Below are 23451 nucleotides of genomic sequence, written 5' to 3'. Positions count from 1 at the left end.
CACTGATAAAATACTGGTTACAACCATGATAACATACTGGTTACCTTTAACATTGAAAGAGCGAATTACCACTCAAAATACAGCACCAAAAGGGGTTTCAAAGCCTACCTATTTTTCTGTGCCATATAACCATGCTTAGAGCAGGGCTTACTAATGGAGGTGAAGAGAGAGAAAAATTCAGTATATTAGCATGAACAGTGGTATATGTTACAAAAGAGAATGAAATTATCTTTGAAAAGCCAGTAGGAACAAAGCATTACCACAGTGGCTCCATGGACTGGATTAATAAAGACTGATTTCTTACTGCCCCTTGTAGTGCAAGGATGGGGAGACAACAAAGAAACTTGGGAGGTAATAGATTTAAAACAGTGAAAAGGCAGATGGTGCTCATACAATGTGGGCAAGGATTGCAGCATCTTTTTCCAGGGTGCTACAGGTGCTTAAGGTTTCAGCTGAATTCAAAGGACAACTGAATAAATTATTAGAAGACATAGTCGTTGAGGATTATTAAATATAGAAAATAAATTTCACTGGTTTTGTAAGTCTCAACCACATACTGGAAAAATACCTTGACAAAGTATCATTAAATGAAACCTCTGGAGATTTTCTGCCTGGGGGACCAAATCAACCTGTTTCAAGAGGGGTGTACAAGACATAGCTCCAAATACAATACAATATAATTTAAAATACTCTTGTGTTTAGAATAATACTGTAAGCAAGTCTCATTTAATAAGCATATTTTGAAGTTTTAAAAACAGAGAAGTGCACTGTCCCTTATTTCTTTTCAGTACAAATGAAAGTGAAGTCACATTTTCTGAGTTAAATCAAAACCAAAAGAACAAAAGCAACTTGTTTTGTTTGGAGGCTTTGGTTGCTTGGAAGCACTGGAGAGCTGAGACTAAGTCAGACAGCACAATTCATGGTTCATTATGTCTCCTCTGTGCCACTCTGACAGCTCAGTCATATGTCTTTAAATCTGCAAGCAAGAAAAAGGAGTAGTTTTGTGAGTAGTATAATCTAAGAAGCTCACCTTCCTGTGTCGTCTTGTTTTATTTCTGAATCTTCCCAATCTGTCAGTTTTTTTCTTTTCAGTGGGGCATTCACACTTCCAGTGTAGAATCTGGTGTCTGATAAGGCAGTTGAGCTGGTGTGACAGTCTTTATCAGAACATATGGGTTCAAAAATTTGTTTTGGAAAGATGCTCCAGAATTTAAGGTGAAGGAAGCAAACAGGTTTATATAGGAAAAATTCTGATTTTCAGTCTATATCTCACTAGTGCTTTTTGTAGGTTTTTGTTTGTTTGTTGGCTGGTTTGTTTGGGGTTTTTTATCAATGATAGCTGGTAGAAGATTCTGAGTCTAATTTCCCAGGACTAGAAGCATGGTGTCATCTCCCAAAACAAAAAGGTATGGTAAAGTTGTGCATAGGTCAGTGAACAGGAAAAATCTGTGGGAAACAATGTCAAAGGATTTACTAAGGCCCAGGCAGACAATACTCACAGCCTTTCCATCATCCACTGAGTGGGTCACCCTGTTGTAGAAGGAAATCAGAGAAGAAAAGATTTTACATGTTTATATTTTTAATATATTCATATTTTCAGACATATGAACATTATAGGATGAAGTCACATGAGCCTTGCTAACCTACAGTAAGAATATATCTACACATACATACCTTTAAATCAGGAGCTCCAGGACAAAGGTCTGTTAATGGATTAAGCTCATTTTTACTAGGCTGTGTGTCCTATTACTGGTATGTAATCTCCTGTCCCAGAATAATAAGCTAATCAATAGAAGCAGAAAAGTAAAGAAAAAAATCTGTGTGTGTGAGAGTGTTGGAAAATCATTCTGTATTTAGGCATGTTGGGAGTACTGGGCACTGTTGATTTCATGACACAAGGCAGGCTGACAGCAGAGAACTCATTTATCCTTAACACTGAGCACCAAGTAAATATTCAGCCTTGTTGTTTGAATGTTCTGTCTGGACACACTGCTCACATATTACATCTGATTATAATGCTTTGACCAAACTTAGCTACAACTACCAACAAACCTTTGTGATTTAAATTCCTTAGTCATTTTTCTCTTTATATCTTCCCCCAGCGCCCTTGACATGGTTATGGTGGGGTGTGCAGCCCCCTGAACTGAGGGGGATGAGGCTGGGGATGGGATCAGCTCCTCTCCCAGTCTCAATCCTGTGTGGTGGCAGTGCTGCAGAGCAGTTTCTTCACACCCAGCTGGGGACACACCACGATGCCACCGTGAGCAGGTTTGATGTGCTGAAGTTTTAACAACTTTTGTGGAAGGGCCTGAACACCCAGCTATGGTTTGCGAGAGACCCCCCCTCAACCCTCTGGTGGCCTCTGACACTTTCATGTTGGCACAGCTCCAGGTGGGACCCCCTGTAGCAACCCCAGCTGGGCCTGGGATCTGCTGCTCCAGCAGGACAGCAAGCTCCCACCTCCCTCCCTCCCTCCCAGCCTCCTCCCACAGACTGGTAATTAGTGAGAGTGTAGGATTGTATTAATTGCAGCAATTGTCATGTTTAGATTCATGGGTTAATTTGTAATATCTGGTGTAATGTTTTCCCCTCTGGATATTTTTGATCACAGTAATTAACCTCCCCTATCCTGGGGAAAAGATGCTCATTGCTGCATTCTCCAGCAGCCCCTAGCGAGGGTCCTGGGGGGTCCCTCTCCACGGGTGCCATGGTGGTCTCTGTGCTGCAGGGTGAGGATGCCCTGTGGCATGTCCCATCCATAGATTTACATGACATTTTCTCAGGAAGCTCAGGAAAGCAGCAGCCATGCTCTCTTGCCTTTGATCCTGCAGCTGTAAAGTCACTGCCAGTGATGCATACTTTTAGGAAGAGGCTGGAATATTATGGCCAGCTCTGCTTTCCTATTATTTCTGTCTTGATAAATGGAAATGGAGATGGGACCAGGAGTGCCTTCTGCTTCCCCTCCTGCAGTATTGATGGTAAATGATGATGAATGTCACTCTCTGGCTGTAGCTGGGATTGGAAAGCAGGAGATGGGGAAAAAAGTCAGGTTTGAAAAGGTCAGCTCAGCATTCCAGCATGGCTTGCTGTCTACCCTGTGATGTGATCTGTGAAGGCAGGTTTTCTCTTCCCACATTTCCAAACTTAGTCTCTCTTCCCAGTGTGGGTACATCTCAGAACAGCACAAGTTCAGTGGCTGGAGAGCCAACTCTTCAGTCAGCAGCTCTACCTGGGTGATCCTTCTACATTGCTATCAAGGAATTGGATTTTATTGAATTTCCTCCCACTGGGCACAACCCAGGAACTGTAACTATGGCAGGAACCTGTGGCTGACAGCCTAGGACTAAAACCATCCTTCGGCATTCCTTGTGTTTCTATCCTCAGCCTGGGTGAGAGGCTGGGGATTCCAAAGGTGTCGAACAGAAACTACTACAGGGCTTTACTGCTCTTCAGTTCCAACAGAATGGGGGAACCTCTTCTGAAAGACCCAACTCAATCTCAGAAGAGCACAACTTCCTTCACTTTCTAATTGCACCTTTATCTGTTTCCTGTTATAAATCGGAGGTAAAGTGAAAAATCAGAGGAGCAGCTGCAATGGTACAGGCCATGTATGCATCAGTGGGGGCTATAGTTCACAAAATTCTAGAAAATTCCATCACAATAGCCCAAAATTCTATCAGAATAATTCCAAAATCCAATGAAAATAGCCAAAAAATCCTCAAAATCCCATCAAGATAGCCTGAAAATCAACACAAATGCCAATAAATCCATGCAAATCCACACCAAAATGTCCTAAAATATCCCCAAATTTCCCAACATTTCATCAAATATGACAAAATTCCACCAAAATTCTCTAAATTCCAATCAAAATGCCCCCACATAGACAAAAAAAAGTAATCCAAAATGTCCCAACATTCATGTGAATTCACATAAACTCTCACAAAGATATCCCAAGAATCCCATAAAATTCCTCAAAATTCCATTTAAAATCCCATCAAATTCCCAGGAAAATGCCCCTAAATCACCCCAAATGTACATAAAGTACTTGAAGAAACACACAAATTCCCCCAAATCTATCTTAAATATCCCCAAATTCACATAAAAATCCCCAATTCATTCCCAAAATCCTACAAAATCCTGAATTCCATCAAAATCCACTCAAAATACCACCAAATCAAAAAAAAAAAATAATGCAAAATTTACCGAGGTCTGCCAACAATATCTGAAAATTCATTCAGAATCAGTGAAAATTCCCCAAAATGCTCCCCAAGTTCACATAAGATGCCCCCAAATTTATAAAAAGTCTACACATAATTCCTCTGAACCATGAAAATTTCATCCAACTCCCCAAATGCCCCCCAATATTTCAAAACCCCATGAAAGCCACCCAAATAATGTACAGTCACTAAAATTTGCCCCAATCCCCTCAAATTCACCCCATTTCCTCCCTACTCCACCAGTTTGGGCTCTAAAAATCAGGATCTCAGCCTTTAAACCAGTTGGGTCCAGTTTGAACAAGATGAACCAGTCAAATTCAGCTGGTTGGAACTGGTTTGATTGGGTTAATGTGGTTTGGTTGTGACTGGATTCAGTTCTAACCAGTTTGGAACTGGATGGATTATCAGTTTCTCGAGGTTGGGACTGAAGGTACTTGAGACGGTGTTTCATGTTTGGATTCAGGTGTTTATTATTTCTTATCTATGTTACAGTCTCACTATCCTGAGTTTAGCAGCTTTTTCATACTTAGTAAGGCACAAAATGGCTAAATCTTGTTACAAGGTCTTTTAAAATTGAACCATCCAATTAAGAAAGGACACTTAGATTATTTTCCCTATTAACCCAAACTGATCCTTCGAAGTCTGCAATGCAGACTTTTCTCTCCAATCATAAAACATCACCCAAACCCATGAAGAAGAAGGAAGAAGAAGGAAAAGAAGAACAACTTGCTTCCCCCTTAAAACCTCCATCTTTCTTCGTATTTATTTTTATATTCTAAAATTCCAGACTCTAAGTTTTCTACCCTGTGATCTTACAGACTTCTAACCAACTACACACTCATAATCCCAATGTTATTAATCAATTTAAAAAGCCTGTTCCACAACCTCGATGCAGTGTTCTCTTGTGCATCTGTGCCTTTTACCACAGAAAGTTTAAAATTCTCAGCATCCAGGATTCCAGCAATGGATCAAGTTTGAACCTGTTGGATCAGGTTTGAACTGGTGGGATCTGGTTATATCCTGTCTGATCCAGTTTGATCCTGTTCAAACTGGTTTTATCTGGTTTGAGCTAGTGGAATCTGATTAGGACTGGATTGAACTGGTTGGAACTGGAAATAAAAAGTAAATGTGTCTGGAGCAAATAAAAATATTTTTAATAAGATTGAGCTATAAATGCATTTAATGACTGATTTTCTCTATGTGTTTACCATCTAACCAAACAGGCTGCTCATTAAAAAATGCGTGTCCCAGGAGTCCAGGTCTCCATCCGAAATGCCAACAAACACACCTTGGCACAAATGCCGAGTGACAAATAAAAAAAGAAATTAGCCATCTAAATAGCACTTAATGAGGTTTAAATGACAAAAAAGAAACAAAGTAGTAGTGGGAGAAGGTCAGGAGAAAAAGTCAGGTAAATCTCCATCTGGCTTTAGTACACAAAAGAAAAATGAGAGGTAAACAGATACTGAGCAATGAAGATGAGTCACTATCACTGAGTTGGAGGACAGAACTTCATTGGACAGTGGGAAACATCTGAGCTCTTTATGTACTGTGTAAATGAAACAGAAAAATGAAATACCATTATAAGATGGAAAAGCAGATACTAAAGAAACAGAACTATAATCAAGCTCTCTAGGATTTGGTTTTAATTGGTTAGCACCAGCAAACATTGGATTTTTTTCTGGGTTTGAGTATTTCTGAGCATACTTTTTTCATTATTTTAATTTCTGGACAGTACAACACCAAGTCTTGACTTCTAGGGAGAAAGTTCTGAGTATTCAAAGCTGTCCAAGGAAATAAAGGTTAAAACCACCCAGAAATTACAGTCACTAATAAGCATCAGCCATCAAACCTTGGTTTTACATATATTTTTAAGGAAAAAATACAAAATTTAATCCTGAATAGCTTAAATATAACACAAATGTCAAAGATTATATGCACTAGAAAGTAAAATGTGGAAGTGACAAAAATGGGGCAAGTAGTACAGACTGACTAATTAATGCTAAGTACAATTATAAAGTGTAGTTATTTCAGGATGCAGTAGTAAACAGACTACCAAATACCTCCTGAGTCAGCAAGATATGATTCTGTGCTATTTTTAGATGAGGTTTTGGTAAGTGGCAAGGATAGAAAAGGAAAGCTGATTGCAGAAAATAACCTTGAATATGGTGATCATGAGTGAATTCAATTTAAACAGAGATTAATAAGCTATGGTTTTCTATTTTGAAAAGACAAACTTTTGGATGGCAGAGTCATCTGGGCTGCACTGATCACTGAATGTAGGAAGTTCAGACTCTTCTTAGTCAAAAAGTGAAAGAAAAAATGTGGGATTCATGTCCTGTGGACAAAGTAAATCTCCCAGCACAAAGGGTCTTCTCCATTTGCACGGATTTGAGTAGCTACATAAAATTCCATGAGTATCGAAAATGTAATGTACCCACAGGAGTTCTGTGTTTGCAGTGCTCCCTGTTCATTTGTGATCATTCATTTTATAATGGCAAGATTTGTTCTCAGAAAGCCCAAGATCTCTGTACACTATAAATAGGCTGTTCTTTTCTTAATATTAAAAAGTCTGATCTTGGCAGATGTGTTGATGAGGCAGAGTGCCAGTCTTTGAAAAACACTTGGTATTCCCCATTACCCAGATTATTGTGTCCTTGCATACTCACAAAGTAGTGGATGTCGAAAATATTCTCATGACTGACCACAGAGAAAGATTTTTTCCAATTCAGTATATGAGACAGAAACTGGAAACCATCTTTAGGCTGCACAGATTTCCTGGGTTTCAGCTGTTGCCATGAGACCTCTGAAATAACTGACCACATGCCAAAAATTCTCAAAACCCACGAACAGGCTAAAGATGAATGGAAAACTTGCTGTAAACAAATACATTATTAGCAGATGGAACATCACAAAGCAGTAACAGAAGAGGATGGTAACTTCTAAATTAACTCATTTATATTGTATCAGTTTGCTCTGCTCTGTGAGAAGAAATTCTGTCATCTAACTGCCTGCCCTGTGAGGACCCAAATGTGTAAGAAATACCATTTGTACCTACCTGACACAAGTGTATACACAGCCAGAAAGTGACATTGCAGTAAAGATCTTGATTACTTGGGTTTTTTTTTGTTTGGTTTTTTTTTTTTGGTTTTTTTGGGGTTTTTTTGGGTTTTTTTTTTTTTTGGGGGGGGGGTGTTGGGGTTTTTTTGGGGTTTTTTTTTTTTTTTTGAGTCAGAGACTATAAAGGCAAAAACCTGAATTACTGGACAATCAGTAGGCTGAATTAAAGTGGAACAGGAAGTAGGGGAACATATTTAGCCATTAGCAGGGAAGTAGGAAAAAACATTCGTTTGAAACCAGACACAAATTTATGTTATCATTTTTCCATAAGTTCTTGAAGAAGCACTGTTTTGGGTCACAACATTTTTGTCATTATCAAAGAAAAGTAAGGTGTGTTCACATGGAAGTGGACAAACTATGTGCCAAAAACAGCATTCAAAACAAGGGAGTTTATCTGCACATAAAAAGAGGCACATTTCAGTACAGTTTTGCGTTTCTCCCAGATGATCACAATGTTAAATTCTGTGTAAAATTATAAAAGCACTTCAAAGCCCAGGTACCAGTTCAGGATCAAACAGAATGACTGTCCTCTGAAAATCTCAAAATTAAGACACAATTACTTTTTCTGTTATTACATTATGCTGACATAACATCAATAAGAGTAAATGTGAAGCTAAATATATTAATACAGCTGATACATCTTACTGTTACATCAATAAGTGACTGTGTCCCAACTTTAATATATCAGATTGATAAAATATCAGTGCCTAAACCATCACTGTAACCATCACTTCTCTTGTAACTAAAAACCTGTATTTGAACTGAAACCTTCTCACAATTCACTGATTTCTCCCAGGATTATATAAAAAAAAAAAAAAAAAAAAGGAAAAGATAAATAAATAGATGCTACAGACTTTAATACCATCTATTTAATTCCATACTAAGGTTGCATGACAAGCAGCCTTGATTTTTTTTTTTTTTTTGACTGTAGACATATTTACAGGTCTTGTTATACAGTTTACCATAATTTTAATAAATTATGCTAAAATATCATGTTACTTGCTTTCAGAATTGTCAACTTTGATGCTAACATTAATGGCACGATTCCAACAGATTTAATAGATACCCCAAAGCCCAGTGGCCAATCTGTCATTAATTTTAAGAGGTAGTATGTCAAACCTCTGGTGATGTAAACACTATATATGAAAACATTTTATCTCATAACCTACAAATATAAAATAAGTAAATAGAAACCTGTCTTTTTTTTACTATTTTATTTCAGTTTTGAAACAGCAGTCTTGTGTTTATCTGTTTTATGATCATCTTTTCAAGCTAAGTCACTGAACAAAGTCACTACATGATCATGTATTCTAAAAACCTTTTCCCCCATGTGTGGATAGGCACAACACATGTATCATACATGTCTTTTAGAAATAAATATGTAATGGTGTTCCAAACTTACATCAATGTTACCTAGTTTTCATCTCTTTGCACTGCTTAATTCTTGGATTAGCACAGGGATTAGATGCCAATTTTGACATAAATGGCTATTCTTGTAATGCATTTAGAAGAATTACAGATGCAGGAGAGGAAGGCAAGCAGCTTTGAGAACATAAGGAAAGAAGGAGTGAGAGGGTATTAAGCAGCTCCCAGAATGAAGTAAACTAGTTTGGGAACTAATAAAGAGAGACAAGGTGAGTTGTTTCCATGTGCTGGGGTGATATCTTCTCTCATTTAGTACAAATCCATGGGAAGAGACTGCAAGCAGGACTGTGCTTTCATTTGGCTGTCAGTGAGAGGAAGAGGAACTGGTCTGGAAGACGTTCGAGTAACTGCTCACAGAAAGGAGCCCACAGGTTCCGTTAATGGAAGATTATTAGTTCCTAATGAAAACCAGGGTTTTTTTCATTTCTCAGTGTGATTTTACACAGGCAGAAAGAGCCCTAACAGCAATCTGTCCTTATTCATCAGCTCTCCTTGATAGGGGAGACAGAGGCCAGGAGGTCCTCAAGAATATGAAGTGAAGAGGAAAAATAAATGCTGTGTTAGATAGGTGAATGCAGTGCTACAAAGCTGGCCATGGCCTGTGAGCCCAGCCCCTCTACTGTAACCTCATCAGCACTCAGAGGCAGGGGATGAATTCCACCTGGGAAAAGCAGAGTGTGCCACAGAGGAACTGTGCAGGGTTCCCCTGGGAACTCCTCTGCTGTCAGTGGCCAGTGGGAATCCTCCCAGGAAAAGAGGAGGAAGGAATTCCTGCTCCTTGCTGAGCACAGGGGCGGTAACTGCTCACAAGGGCCGAAGAAAACCCTTCAGGCACTCTTTGCATTCTCTTTTCCTTCTGACATTTTGTGTCAATAAAAAATCTACACAAAATGAGGGTCTTAAAAAAGAAGCTGAAGATTTAAAATGAAGCAGTTACTATTACAGTCACGTTCCCATGGCTTCTGTCCTCGCCCAGTAGCAGATCTTTGGGAAAAAAAAAATTGTGATACCTTGCTTGTAAATTGTGTGTTATAAAATGAAGTTCCTTGCCCTTCCTTGGCAAAAGGAAATACAAAAATCACAACTATAAATACTGCATCCATCATTTAAAAAATGTATAGCTTTTAAGACTGTATCACACATGGTGAAAACAGATCAGGAAAACAGATTGAGGCTTTTTAAACCATTGGTTTTATCCTGCCAGCTGCACTTATTCCCACTGTCATTTACTATCAGCATTTTAGTGTTCAAAAGAAGTGTAAAGGCTCAAACATATTCTTGAAAAATAGTATAAGCTGCATGTTAATGAAGTCACTGTTCCTGAGGGTCTGTCTCCTGCTATTTGTCAATAAAGACATTTAAGTTTCTACAGTAAATACCGTCTGCTCCTAAGAGCATATTGCAAAGCAGCAATAAGAAATAGGAGAATAACAAGTATCAGGCATTGTTACTTTGTTAAGAGAAACACAAGTGACTCCCTCCATCAATCACCACCTCTGCCCCTCCCAATCTCCTGAAATTAGCATCTAAGTAATTGATGTACCATTCAAAAATCTGAATTCCAGAAAATGGCAACAGAAATATTATATAGCACACAGATCATTAAAACAGCAGAAATATTTGTGAACTGTAAATAATGAAACAGAGAATAGGATTTTGCCATCATTCTCAGCAGCACATAGAGCAATTTTAAGAAGCTGAAGCTGACATCTGACTGACTTCTTAGCAAATATTACCCCTGGCTGCACTGGCAGATTCCACTGGAATATCTGAGACTGAAACACTAACTGACTGCTGCCAAGGCAGGACTGAGCCTTGGCTTTTATATTGCTACTTACTGTGTTTTGTTCTGGTTTTGTTTGTTGCTTTCTTGTTTTTCTTCAAAAATTAATAAATTGTGAAAGTATTTGCATTTCTGCTTTACATTATCTCAACACATAGTAAATAAGAAAAAAAGTATGTAAATACTTTCTAGTGGCCCAAATAAGATTTATATACTCTTATCTCTCAGCATTGTTGTTCTGTGCAATAAAAGCCATGAGAAATATGTGAGGCTATGAAGGCAGGGATAGCCAAGAGGATATACAAGTAATTTACTTTTTATCCCAAAAATAAACAGCATCATTGCAGTGTGCACAGATAAGCACTGCTCCAGTTCCATCAGGGGGTTATGCTGCTCTCTATATGGCTTATTTGTCATTCATTCAATGACCTTCAACCATGTACTTTGCTACACTACCTTGGTTCCTTCCTAGGATAAAGGCCAAGTTTTACAGAATTAGAAAATATTAGCTTTTCTCTATAGTAGCTTTCTAGAGGTCTACATTTACCCTGTAAAGCAAGGCAGCATGCTTTCACTGTGCTGCACTCACATAGATCACCCAGTGACTGAAGATTTTCTTAAGTAATCACAGGACTTAATACAATCTTTAAAGTACTGATTGGAAAATTGTGTTACTCTGGGAATGAGACACACACCCCCAGGATGTTTGAGTAGTACAAGACTGGAAACACCAAGCATTCAGTCTGGTTCAAATGAATAAATGGACATATCCAGGTGCATTTTGAACCCCTGGAGAGGGTTTTGCTCCTGAAGCTCTCTGGAACTGGCCCAGAAGGACAAGTTGGCTTGCAGGAAGGTCCCACCTCCCCTTGGGCAGCAGTAGGACATTTCTGTAAGTCGAGGACATCACCTGGCTGAAGGCAGGTATGTGAGTCATTCCTACAGAAATGATTAGTGCCAGGTGCACTTCAGTAAGAAGGGAAAGATGAAGCCATATACGCTGGGATTTGAACAGAGGGATGGGGCGTTACCCTCAGGAGAAAGTGTTTTACTGAGATTAAAAGGAAGGGGAAAGGAAAAAAAGCACACCAAACCACTTGGAACACATGAAGTACAGCCTTTGCAGTCCCACTAGGTAGGATAACACTTATAAGGGCTATTAGCCTCCATATGACAGATCAGCAGAAGAGGTCAGGGACATATTTCAGCAAAGCAGTATATCTCAGCTCGGCAGAAGGAAGCATTTTAATCTTCTTTGGGCCATTCACTGGGCTAAATCAAATGATATAAGCAATCATTGCAGAGTTTAGGGAACAGGGCTGCAGTTTAAGTCCCTGGATTCCTGCAGCTGTTGCCAGAAGTAAATCAAAATTAGGGGGCATCCCCAGTGCTAAAGAGAGTTTCCTTGAGAAAGACTGAGGGATCACTTAGGATATTGGAAGTCAAAAAGTGGAGTCAGTCTGATTCTGCAATAGTTGAACAGACCTGCAATGGGGCTGAAAAGACAAAGAAGTATTTAGAGAGGTTTATTTTTATCACTTTATTTTTAGTGATAGGGGCAAAATGATGAAAGAGCTTTCTTGTCCGTTTTTTTTTTTTTAATTAAATTTACAATCAAATATAAGACTCAGAGAAAAGTTAAAAACAGACAGTAAGGATAGGTAAAATATTTTGTATTCCTCTAGTATTTAATTTAGGTTTTAAATAAAAAAAAATGCAACGTTCAAAGTCAAATGACTGGTTTCAACACAATCTAATTTTATGCAATTTAGATCACTGCATGGATGCAAATTCCACTTTTCCACCCTCTCTAAATTGTAGGTGAGGGCAGGTAAGAGGGAGGGAAGATTTTAGGGAGGGAGGACCATCTAGCTAAACTGTCCCACTGATGGGGGGGGGGGGGGGGAGGGGAATATCCTCTCTGCAATGTCAGGGAAAGGCAGAAATCAAAATTACTATATTAAAAATAAATGGGACTCATACATTTTGAGAGGGATGGTTTTGTCCTAGAGAAATACAATAATATAAATTCTTGGTAAGTCTAGGGATATTTATAAAGGTGTCTGTGTTTTTGTTTTCCTTTATGCATACTCATTGCCTGTTAGGAACATTTATTCAGTTTCACAATAAACATTTCATGCCTCTATGTCCTGCAAGGTCAACTCAGCTTATGAAAACCAAGCTGCTGTCTGTCTCCCTTACCTCATCACTAAAATTCCCAGACAGAGCAGAAACTCCAAAACTCATCAAAACACTATCAGTTAGACTGGAGAGAATTAGAGCTGAATACTAATTTTAATACCTCCATTATGTATGCACAAGATAACTATACTTGAAGTAGAAATAAGCAATATATCTTGAAGGACTCTTGTTTATTCACTCTTCCCCAAAAGAAAAAAAAGTAACGATTCCATCTAATGAAGTGAGAAGGTGAAGGTAGTTTTACTTTGCGAGTGAGATACTTAATGAGGCAATATCCTCTTGAATCTTTGAGATAAGCTCGAGGTCAAAAGTAGACAAATTAGCATAACATTCATATTAATATATTTCAGAATCAGATACAGAAACAACCTGCACTCTGAAACCTGCCTAATCACAGACAGCTAATTTTCAAAGGAGTTTTGGCACTCATTATGGTGATGGATGACAGAACTAAAAACATCAACATTTCCTTGAGATCTGCCATGCTTTGTAGGCACTTCTCTTATGTACTTCATGAATTGTATTTTATATTTTTCATAATTTATTTAGATACTCAGAGAAGTAAAATGAGGTTCCTGGAGGAAGGTATTTTTGGATGCTGCAACACTGCCATTGTGTTTTTGCAACACAGATAATCCAGTGTAGTACTGTATTCGAGTACCCAGAAGTTGTGTTGCTGCTATTCTAAAGCTCTTATTACACATCACAACGAGAAATACATACAGACATTTCTACAAACACACTCACATGCATAATATTCTGTACAAGAAAGAAGCTACTATTATTTGGGAGCTTTCTCAAGCACACATATAGACATACACACATACAAACACCCCTCTGTTCTCATAGCTGTGTACACAGACTGTAGCCACTAAATGGAAATTATTTAATTGCCTTCCTTTCCCCTAAAACTAATTTAAACATTGGTATGCCCCAAAACATTGACAACTCTGGGTTAGCACTACTGATGCTGTCCAGTAAAAAGCAAAGAGGAGGGAAAGGATGTGTGGAAGATGCTAATAAGAAAACCCCCAAATAATAAAATCCAGGAGTGAAAACAAAAAGGCTCCTATAATTGTTTGCTTAAGTTTTCTTAAGGAATGGATTCTGTTGGTGAGACTGCTTTAGGTTGCCTGCAGTTCTATGGAGCTCATCTGGACTAACTAACATAGTGCTCAAGGGCAGAGTGCAATCCTTGCAGCCTCAAAATTCACTGCTGCTGGAGAAAAGTAATTTTAAAATATAGTATTAATCCTTAATAAAAATGAAATGCAGCCCTTTGCACTGCAAGCACTGGGTTCGGATAGATAGGTATTCATCTTAGAAGTGTGTTAAACGTCTTTGGAGTCAATGAACACGCTCAGCTTACGCTGCCTACAAGGGAAACTGATGTCTTTTGGCATCTTCTGCGCTCAGGCTCTTTTTGATTACAGTGAAAAGGAACACAAAGGCCTCATGCCTCAGGCAGCACAGATTAGCCAAAAGCACATATGCCTAAAAATAAGAAATAACTGGAGAGTGCAAGGCAACGGCAGGGATGATGGGAAATTTTATCCCACAACTTACTGGAAGACAAGCTGGCTGTGGGCCTACAAGCAGCAGAGGCAAGGGAAGGGGACAGGTCTTATCAGACATGAGCGCAGACAGTGTGCTGGCAGGGGAGGACACAAACCTGACAGCTGTGAGTCAGGTCACAGCTTCCCCTCTCCTGCCCCAGGGCCTCCCCTCTGCCTTTCCTTTGGCATGGGAGGGAGATCTGCAGCTCACTGGGTGCCACAGCGGTGGATGCTGCCGCGGCGTTTGGTACAGCGGGCACTGCTGGATGTGGCTTCAGCACCTAAATACTATTTCTGCACAGTTTCACAACATTGCTCCTCTTGCCTGTCCTTATGACTCCTGTTCTTGCTGTCTGTTTTCTGAACAAGTTCTAGCTGTGGTCATCTCTGCCTGGGCTGTTTAGGGCTGAACAAGTTACAGCACAACACAGCAGATGAGACATCTCAAACCACTGCACATCACCAAGAGCTGACCTCTGCTGGTACCTTCCTAACCTCTCACTCTTGTACTGGGTTTACAGGACAAGACTGGGACAGTGGGGAGGCTACAGACCTGGCCCACACTGGGAAAAAAACACAAACAACCCAACCCCCAAAAAAACCACTCCAGCAACAAAAAGCATTACCAAACCAGGAAAAAAAATAAATACAATAAATCTGATTCCTCCCTCCCGCAAAATTTTTCTGTTGCTAATAAAATTGCTTGTGAAAACCTTTTGTTCTTCTCAGAATGCAAATATCTACCCTCAGTATAGGTGAACAGAAGTTTCCTATCAGTTACCTCGAAAGCTTATAACACAACAAAAAGAAAAACTCAATTAATGGTTTAGGGGTAGGTGATATTTTTTCTCCTCACTGTCTTTACAGAGTGTTTCATCTTGTATCTTTAAGCATTATAGATTCACAGGCATTATGCAAAACATTATGAGGATAATCGGCACAATGGGGGTTCACTATTTAATGAAAGTAACTCTCTTGTTTTTAATTATAGCATTTAAGATCATCTTATTGTCAAGTGAAATACAGCCTTGCATTTTGTGATTTGCCTAGGATTTAGGAAATATCCCATCACCTTCTTCTTTTACAATAAGGACCATCTCCCACATTTTCAGGTAACTGTATACATGTTAAATATGTTCTTTGTGAGCTTTCCAAAGCCAGGACTAAAAAGCAAACAAATCAAAGGCCCTGCACAAACTTCTTACTGGAAAATATTGTACTAATTTAAAAATATGTAAAAGAAGCAGGGCAGATGTTCAGTTTTAGCTATCTCACTCCAAGATATTTTAATTTCTGGAATATACTGTTCCTCACTTTTTGCAGTTTCTTCCTCCTAAAAAGTAAGTCCTATGAATAAAACAGCCCTAGTGCTAGACTATTTGAAGCAGACACTTCAGCAGCAGGTAATTAGATTTCACACATTTTATATTTTCAATTATTTCATTTACACTATAATCAATGTTTTTCACATGTGAGGAACATTATATTAAACTAGAGATTTCTATCTTGAAAGAAAAGAACAGCAAACAAAAGAACAAAAACCATTAATAACAAAATGTTCCAAATCCTGTTTGCATAGAGATATGCACTGTAACTCAGCACCAGAGGAAAGGAATTGTATCCAGACATGCACACATTTCAAAAAGGAAATCATAATTGCTGTGTTTAATGTTTGTATCTTTTGTGTATATTTTAACCATATTCACAATTTGCAGAGCTATTTGCCTGATGGCATTATTATAAATCTATTAAATCCATCCTTTGGACAGATGGTGCTATAAAATACCATTGTATCTGGGAAGAGGTGTTTGAAGAAGTAGTGTATGTGTAGGCACACATGTGATGGCACTTAGAAGACCACAAAAGCTATTTAAAACAGATAAGTACACCAACTGGGAGGCCCAGTTTCCCAGCTTGGCTGATCACTGTGTCTTTTTCGTAATATCAAATGCCATCTTTGCAATGCTTGTAAAATAATACCCACTGGGTTTTGGAAAAAAGATCTCCATTGGTACCTCAGCAGTATCTTTTCCCTGAAAGTTCTGTATTCCTAATGGATGATCTGTTTCAGCAACAAAGAGATAAACAATGTGTCATGTTGTTTAGTTTCTTAGGACTTGCAGATGGATTTCCTTCTTAAAAAAAAAATAGAGTTATAGAGTTGAAAAATCTGTTATAGTTATAAAAACCCAACAAAATTTTTAATATTTATTTTCATCATACCATTAGCAGTAAAAATATTTATTCATTGTCTTTGACACTATCTTTTTCATGCAAATATGCAACAGAAATAATAAAAAAACAATAGTATATTATTTGATTTGAGGTATATAAGAAGCTGGCTCCAAGTGCTGAAATTTGTACAACATGTTGGCATAGTTCAAGGATAGCAAATTTGCAATGAATGATGATAATTTGCACTGAAAGAAATTAGTGCCTATTTTGATTAGGAATTAGCCTTCTGTTCAAATTTCAGCAGAGTAATGTATTCATTCCTGGTTAGAGCATTAGCTGGGTTGAAAGGGTGAGAAAAAAGCTTGTGGACAAATGGGAAATTAAAAAGTAAAAAGATCAAAGAGCAATTTCTCTAGTGCAGTAATAAGGTAACTTACATGGTTCAAACAAATCACTACCAGTGTGTAACACTGAAATGCACATTTGCCCAGCATTTTCTGAGGTAGGAACTCCTATTGTTCAATTTTTAGGATTACATTGTTCAGTATTTGGGATTACGTTGCTCATCATGCCTTTTTGCACCTAATCACACCCAAATTGCTTAGTTTGAGAGGCAGGTAGAAAAGCTGCCATAAGACAACATGCAGTAGTTGAGGATGTGTTATACACTTCATAATTATATGAAGTATTATATTATAATACATACAAATACTGCACAGTTAAAATTTTCCTTCCTTCCCACTAGCCCTGTTATAGAAAAACAATTCATTAACCATCTTAAAGCAATTCATGTTAAACCTAGAGAAACAGGCTGCAGAGCTACTGAAATCTTCAGCTGCCTCACTATTGTTCCTACCCAGGGAGCCACACTGGACAGGGCTACAATTTTTTCAATTTCTATCTGGGAAAAAAAACATTTCCAGAAAGAATTGGCTAGAAAATCAGCTTTATGCATTAAAAACCCAGCAGAAAACAAATGAATCCTGAGCAATCTCCCCTCAGCAAAAGTCAAAGTGTTGACTATGATGAAGTGAAATCTGGAAGGGTCTGCCACTCAAGTGTGCAAGCTCTTTGCGGAGTTAATCTATGAGAGAAGCTTAAAAAAATGCCAGCATCTCTGTTGTGGTGCCAGCTGTCAAGGCTCTGACAGTTTACCTCGGCACTGAATCTTCAGAACAAAGGAACTAGGTCATGAAACAGAAAATTTAAGCATATTCCCTATGAAACTCACCTTAAAAGATGAGCATTCAGGTTACTAAGTCAAGGACTGAAAAAAATCAGAAAATGACAAATTTAGGGCTCCATGCTCAACTTTCACTCTTCCTCTTTGTTGAAATACTCTTCCTCTGCACTGTTGGAATACTAATTGTATGACTGCAGAAATAATTGTATGTAAGTAAAGACCATACTTCAGCTGATGGCAAATAGGACTGCTGTTATTTAATTTAAAATTATTGAGAAAACAGGGGTTTAAAATATCTCATTGAATACAGTGCTTATCCACTAATGCTTTTGTATCCACCCCTACAGCCCCAATAAGCCTCTACCACCCAAGCTCCTTGCTGCAGTCACCTACCTGCCCTCTTTTACTGCCTCAGTTTCCTCTGTGTCTCTGATCACAGTTCAGCTCTTTGGATACCAAAATGCTCTACCTCCAGTGTTCAGCAGCACCTCTAAACATCTACGTTACTTTTTATTCTCTGCCCTGCTCATTTTTCATAACCCACACAGAAATAAGATGGGAAGGAGCAGCAGCAGAGGAAGGGGAGTTCTCCATCTGGATGGAGCTGAGCTGATAGGTCACCTTCCCATTGTCTCCCTTGGACAGCAAGTTCAGGAATGCCAAGGCAAGGACTTTGACTGTCAACAGGGAGACACATCCTGGAGCTGAAGAACTCTTTTTCAGAATTCAAAATCATCAATTGCCAAAGGCTTTTGCACAGGTCTCCTTCATTCACTGTGAGACAATTTCAACTTCCTTATGCAGACACTCTTCAATGGACAGCTCCCAGTGTAATTAAGAAGTTTCTAGTCAAGAGAGTGCAAGTTTCTAAATGCTGATGCCCTCCACAAGAGTAGCAGTGCTCCTGATTCTCTTCTGTCATAATCTAGATGGCAAAGACACAGTCTGTGTTTCCCCTTGTATCCCAAAGATGACACAATGCCTTGTCCCACTTTGTCCCACATTCTACCCTGCCACAAAATGCATATACTTGGCAAACACGCCTAAGTTTTGCAAAGCTCTTTCCTCTTTACAAAATAATAATACAGTACTCCCATCAATCAAACCTCATCCTTTAATGAATGGGCTATTTCAAAAGGACAGACAAAATCTTATATGAGGATAACAAATAAAGCTGGGGAAAAAAACAAAGCATGGAAGCCTTCAGGAGTACATTCTTCCTACCACAGTTTCTTCAGGTCATGGATTTATGGGTCAAGTCTATTTAAAAACACAGCAATGAGTGCATGGTACCACGTACAAGGCACATAGAAATAAGGCAGATTGCATCTACTGTGTACTTACAAAGCCATCGCTCATAAACTGCTCAGACAATAAATGTTTCCTAAAGCCATTTTAAGCACACTGAAATATGTTCCCTGACAGACACATCCTTTACAACCTCTTCCAAGTCAGAAATGCTTTTCAATTTAAAAGCAGGAGGTAGAATTTTCTAAAGCAGTACAGAAGTGGCATATCCTTGTGCATAAAGTGCTTGCTTAGTGAAGATAATTGAGGATGGAAAATACATTATTTTTCTGTTCTATCTACCATAGCAATTAAAAACAACAATTAATTGTGTCAAGGTGCAAAATGATGATTTTAATTACACTACCAGAGTAACATAAGAGGTTCACATGCAGTGACTACACCCTTGATTGGTCTGCTACAGAGGAAAAGATAGGATTGCTTCCCTAGGGCAATGTTCTCCACCTTATTCATGTTGATTTACTTCACAAATAACCTCAGTAACTTGTTTTATTGACCTCCCTAGTAGCAGGTTTTTTGAAAGTAAAACCAAGATATTTTTTCTTTTTATGGAATTATTTAATTATTTTATTCTATTTTTAAACACTACTGAGAGAAGTACGTGCCATATAAAGCATTGTATTTTACAATCTGTCTTGTTATTTAAAATTGCTTATGAATTTAGCAGAAATAATTCTAAAAGAATGAAAAAGCTGATCCTCAGCAACATCCACAGTACTATTCAGGGCTCACAAAGTCTAGACATCTTGCTCCCACTGCTGTCACACTGGAGCACCCTCGGAAAGCAGAACCCCAAAAAGACCCTCCTTTCTTTAATTATGCCTTTACTTCTCCCATCATAGAAATAGCATGCCTGAAGGCAAACTAGAAAGAAACAGCAAACTCTTTCCTGAAAAGTTCATAAAGCAAACATGGTTTATATATCTAAGACTCTATTCCCCTTGTACCTTCAGGGAGAGAGGAATATTATTGAAATTATTAAGTTCATTTTACTGTCTAGTGCCTTTGAATAGTATTGTTGAATTGGAAAAAGAATTTCACTGCACTGTTGAAGCTAGGGTCTCTAATCCAGTGCTAGAGGCACAGGGAACTGTACTCACAGTCTGCAGGAGATAGATATATTCAGATTTATGTTAGACATTGCAAGCTGAAGAGGGCAGTTTCACTCTAATGCAATATCATAGTTTAAATGGCTTTGTCAAAACAAGGTTTCTTCTGGTTTCTGACCTTTATTTGGTTGAACAAAAACACAAATACAGAGATTGTCTTAATCCCTCTTGTTTTTATTTGAACACCTGTGCTGGGCCATGTTCATAAAGATGTTTCATATCCCATCATTCATCTTCCAGATGGTTTTTATTACAGATCTTCAGGAAGATTTTCCTCTAACCCCCTTCCTTGCTTCCTCAGAACAGTTAATTAAAATGCTTGCATGGAGATGCACAACATGGACCCACTAACTAGTGTCAGTCATTGTGCAAAAAATAAGCCTGTTTGTTGGGTAACTGGTTATTGCAACATTTTTTTTTTGTCATGGCAGCCTGTGTTCTTATTGTGATTCAGCAGAACTGCTGAGACATCAATTAGTGTGGTTTCTAAAAGCTTTTAGAACGCATGTTTAAAATTCCAGCCTCAACCACAAAGCACAGTAGTCCCATAATCTACAAAATAAAATCTGGGGCTCAGTTTCCATTTACCTAAACTTCGGCAATAATAAAAATGAGTCTGCTGAAGACTTCTATTAGAACTAGGTAACATCTAATTTTTATGGCAAATAATAGAGTTCAGCTCCATAAGATTAGAGGTTATAGGCTAGGCCTTTTGGCTGGCTTGGCATTCCTGTTGAAATGCTCTGCCAGCCAACTTAATATATGCATTAAAAAATCCCAATGACTTTCCTCCTCCTCCTCAGACTCAAAATAAAGCAATAGTTTAGTCTCTTACTGCTTTGTTCCATGGCATTGTTGAGGCTATAGCAGTGTCTGTTTGATGGGACTGACAATAATATTATTTCTTTTCACTAAAAATAAAGGCTTAATGAGGCGAAATCCAGAGTAAATTATATGTTGGAAACATACACTCTGCTGGAGAGGAGGTGGAGTTGCAAAAATTACTGTATTTCAGGCCAGGCCTGCTTGTATTCTGGATTTCAGAAATTGAACTTTGTCAACTCAAAGCTTGAGATTCAGTTTTTTTCCAGATCAAATTCAGTCTTCTAGCACATGTAAATTGCAAAATAGCACACAGCTATTGTAGAGGATGTTTTTTGGAAAATAAATATAACAGCATTAGCATTCATAACAATCAAACCATCTGTGTCTTTTAAAGAAAACTTTTGCATTCCCTTTTAATCCAAAACCCTCTGAGAGATACTTGTGATTTCCCTGGGCAACATATAGTAGTGAAATAATCAGATTTGAAAGGTCTGTGAAAATCATGAACAGAAAAAGGACACTGTCACTTCATCAAGCTTCTAACAGAGAATCCAGTAAGTAGAACTGCTCTCTGGGACATGCTTGCACAAAGCTGCAGAGAGCCATTCACCAGAGGTTCAAATAATACTAAATAGGTCTCTGAAAAGCCAGAAGGATCTGGGAAGATTGTGCCATTAATATTACCATAACCTATATGAAGGCTGAGTATCAGAAACAGACTGGAAAGAAAAATGGGCAGCCAACCTACAGATTTACTGCTGGTATTGCAGAGATCTAAATGGCCTGCTGGGGCTTTGAAAAAGAGGAGAGCATGAGACAGGTCATGTTTGGGGTTTTACTAGCCCTCTGTACCCAGCTTTCCCTTGGGGAATGAGCCCTTATTCCAGCTGTACCCTTCCTAGCTCAGCAGCTTGCACTCCTTCTCCCTCCTCTCTAGGATGACTTACTACTCTGCTGTTTCTAAGAGACTATGCCTGCACAGACAGTGCTAAGGGGTGGAAGAATTATCAAATCTGCCACTTGCATGATTCATAAGATAAAAAAATTTGCAATCTGGGAATGGGAGAGTGCCTGGAATAACTTCATAGACCTACTCCCCATCTATTACCATCCTGTCCTCAGCTATCACTCATTTTAATATGCTATAGTCCTGGTTCCTCATTTTTCTTTTCTGGTACAGTCATATGCAGCTCTACAAATCAAGTGACAAACCAGTAGCAGGTACTCTTATTTAAATTTAGCAGTGCTTTATGAACAAACCTATAACACACTGCTTGGAAGTAAGCAACCGAGTTTTGACCAAAACAACCCAAAACACGTTTTTTTAATTAAAGCTTAAATCTGCAAAAGAATCACACACCTCTCCATAGTCTTCTGCTCCTTCATGTCTTGTCCTCTGCATTAGGAAAAGAGCTAGCCATGGGCATACATGTCACAGCTGACACAGCTGACTTTGTAACCACAGGCACAAAAGAGGCAAGCGGACTGCAGCCAAGGAGGAAAGGACCCACAGCAAGAGAGGCTCTGTAGGTTTAGTTTCAGACCTGCAACAGAACCAGCTAAATGCACACCTCCACAGAAAGGCCTTTTACCATCCACCCCACATACATCCCTTGTACTGGATCAGACATTCACCCAGTCTTGAGCTACAAGAGTTGTTGAGTATTCCCCTCTCTTTTAGGAAGAGTTACTGCACATTCACCTGAGTGCCAAACATGCTAAAGAAAAACAGCAGAAGCATGAGCCTGACATGGACACAAGGAAGGGAGGAATCCCTTTTCAGAGAGCACAGCCAATTACATCAGCTGAAACCATGACATGAAAACACAGCTCCAGAGACTGGGGATAATCCTGCAGATTTAGCTAAACAGTCAGGAGGATAAACAATACTTACCTACCATTCAGTCTTCCCGGTGCATGGCTATGGAAGTAGAAGAGGAGGAAAAGACAAGTGGGAGAAGCTCTGGTAACCTCTGTCTCTCTCTAGTCCTTAGGTAGAACAGCTGAAAACAATGTTTATCAAATGGGATAAAGCACTTACTCAGCACCCCAGAGTGGGGAAGGTTAAGAGGATGTTGAAATCACAGCCCTAGTCCATTTTCTCCTCTGCCCAGGGGTTAATTACCTATCTTCCTCTTATTTAAGATGTGTTGCAAAACAACAGGCTAACTCTTTACAAGTGGAGGATGATTTTTATCATTGTGGTTTTTTTAATGAACTAATATTAAGAAATAGTGTTTTTTTCTTAGTGCTCCTCTGCTCTCTTTAATGACGCTCTCTGTGTGCTGGATACACCTGCAGAGCTCTTAAGACACAGAAGATTGGTCATCATCAGGCAAATATTTCTTCACCTCTCACGACTCGATTTATGATATACTGATTAATCAATCATCAGAGAGATTAAAGGTCATCTTTATAAAATAAATGGCTTATGGTTGCAGCAAATCACAGCTTTGAAATTTATTGAAAAAGGCTGTAAATTGTCAGTCATATTATTACACAAATATATCAGACATTTACTGCAAATTGATTAAGTTATTCCAATTTT

General features: G+C 38.7%; 1 long non-coding RNA gene across 2 annotated transcripts; it reads right to left on the bottom strand.

Annotated features, from left to right (window-relative positions):
- Positions 1 to 836: 836 nt before the first annotated feature.
- LOC137466232 (uncharacterized) lies at positions 837 to 22794 on the bottom strand. Of its 2 annotated transcripts, none has more exons than XR_010995057.1 (2): positions 22606 to 22794; positions 837 to 1530 (listed from the first exon to the last, which is right to left on the bottom strand). It is a non-coding gene; the product is annotated as an uncharacterized lncRNA (long non-coding RNA). The 2 variants fall into 2 exon arrangements; XR_010995063.1 differs by lacking the exon at positions 22606 to 22794 and adding an exon at positions 1675 to 2191.
- Between the last annotated feature and the right edge of the window lie 657 nt (positions 22795 to 23451).

The sequence above is a fragment of the Anomalospiza imberbis genome, chromosome 2 (assembly GCF_031753505.1).
Source record: "Anomalospiza imberbis isolate Cuckoo-Finch-1a 21T00152 chromosome 2, ASM3175350v1, whole genome shotgun sequence".
Classification (NCBI taxonomy): Eukaryota; Metazoa; Chordata; class Aves; order Passeriformes; family Viduidae; genus Anomalospiza; species Anomalospiza imberbis.
Note: the sequence above shows the minus strand (reverse complement) of the source record. Positions and strands in the feature narration are given on the sequence as shown.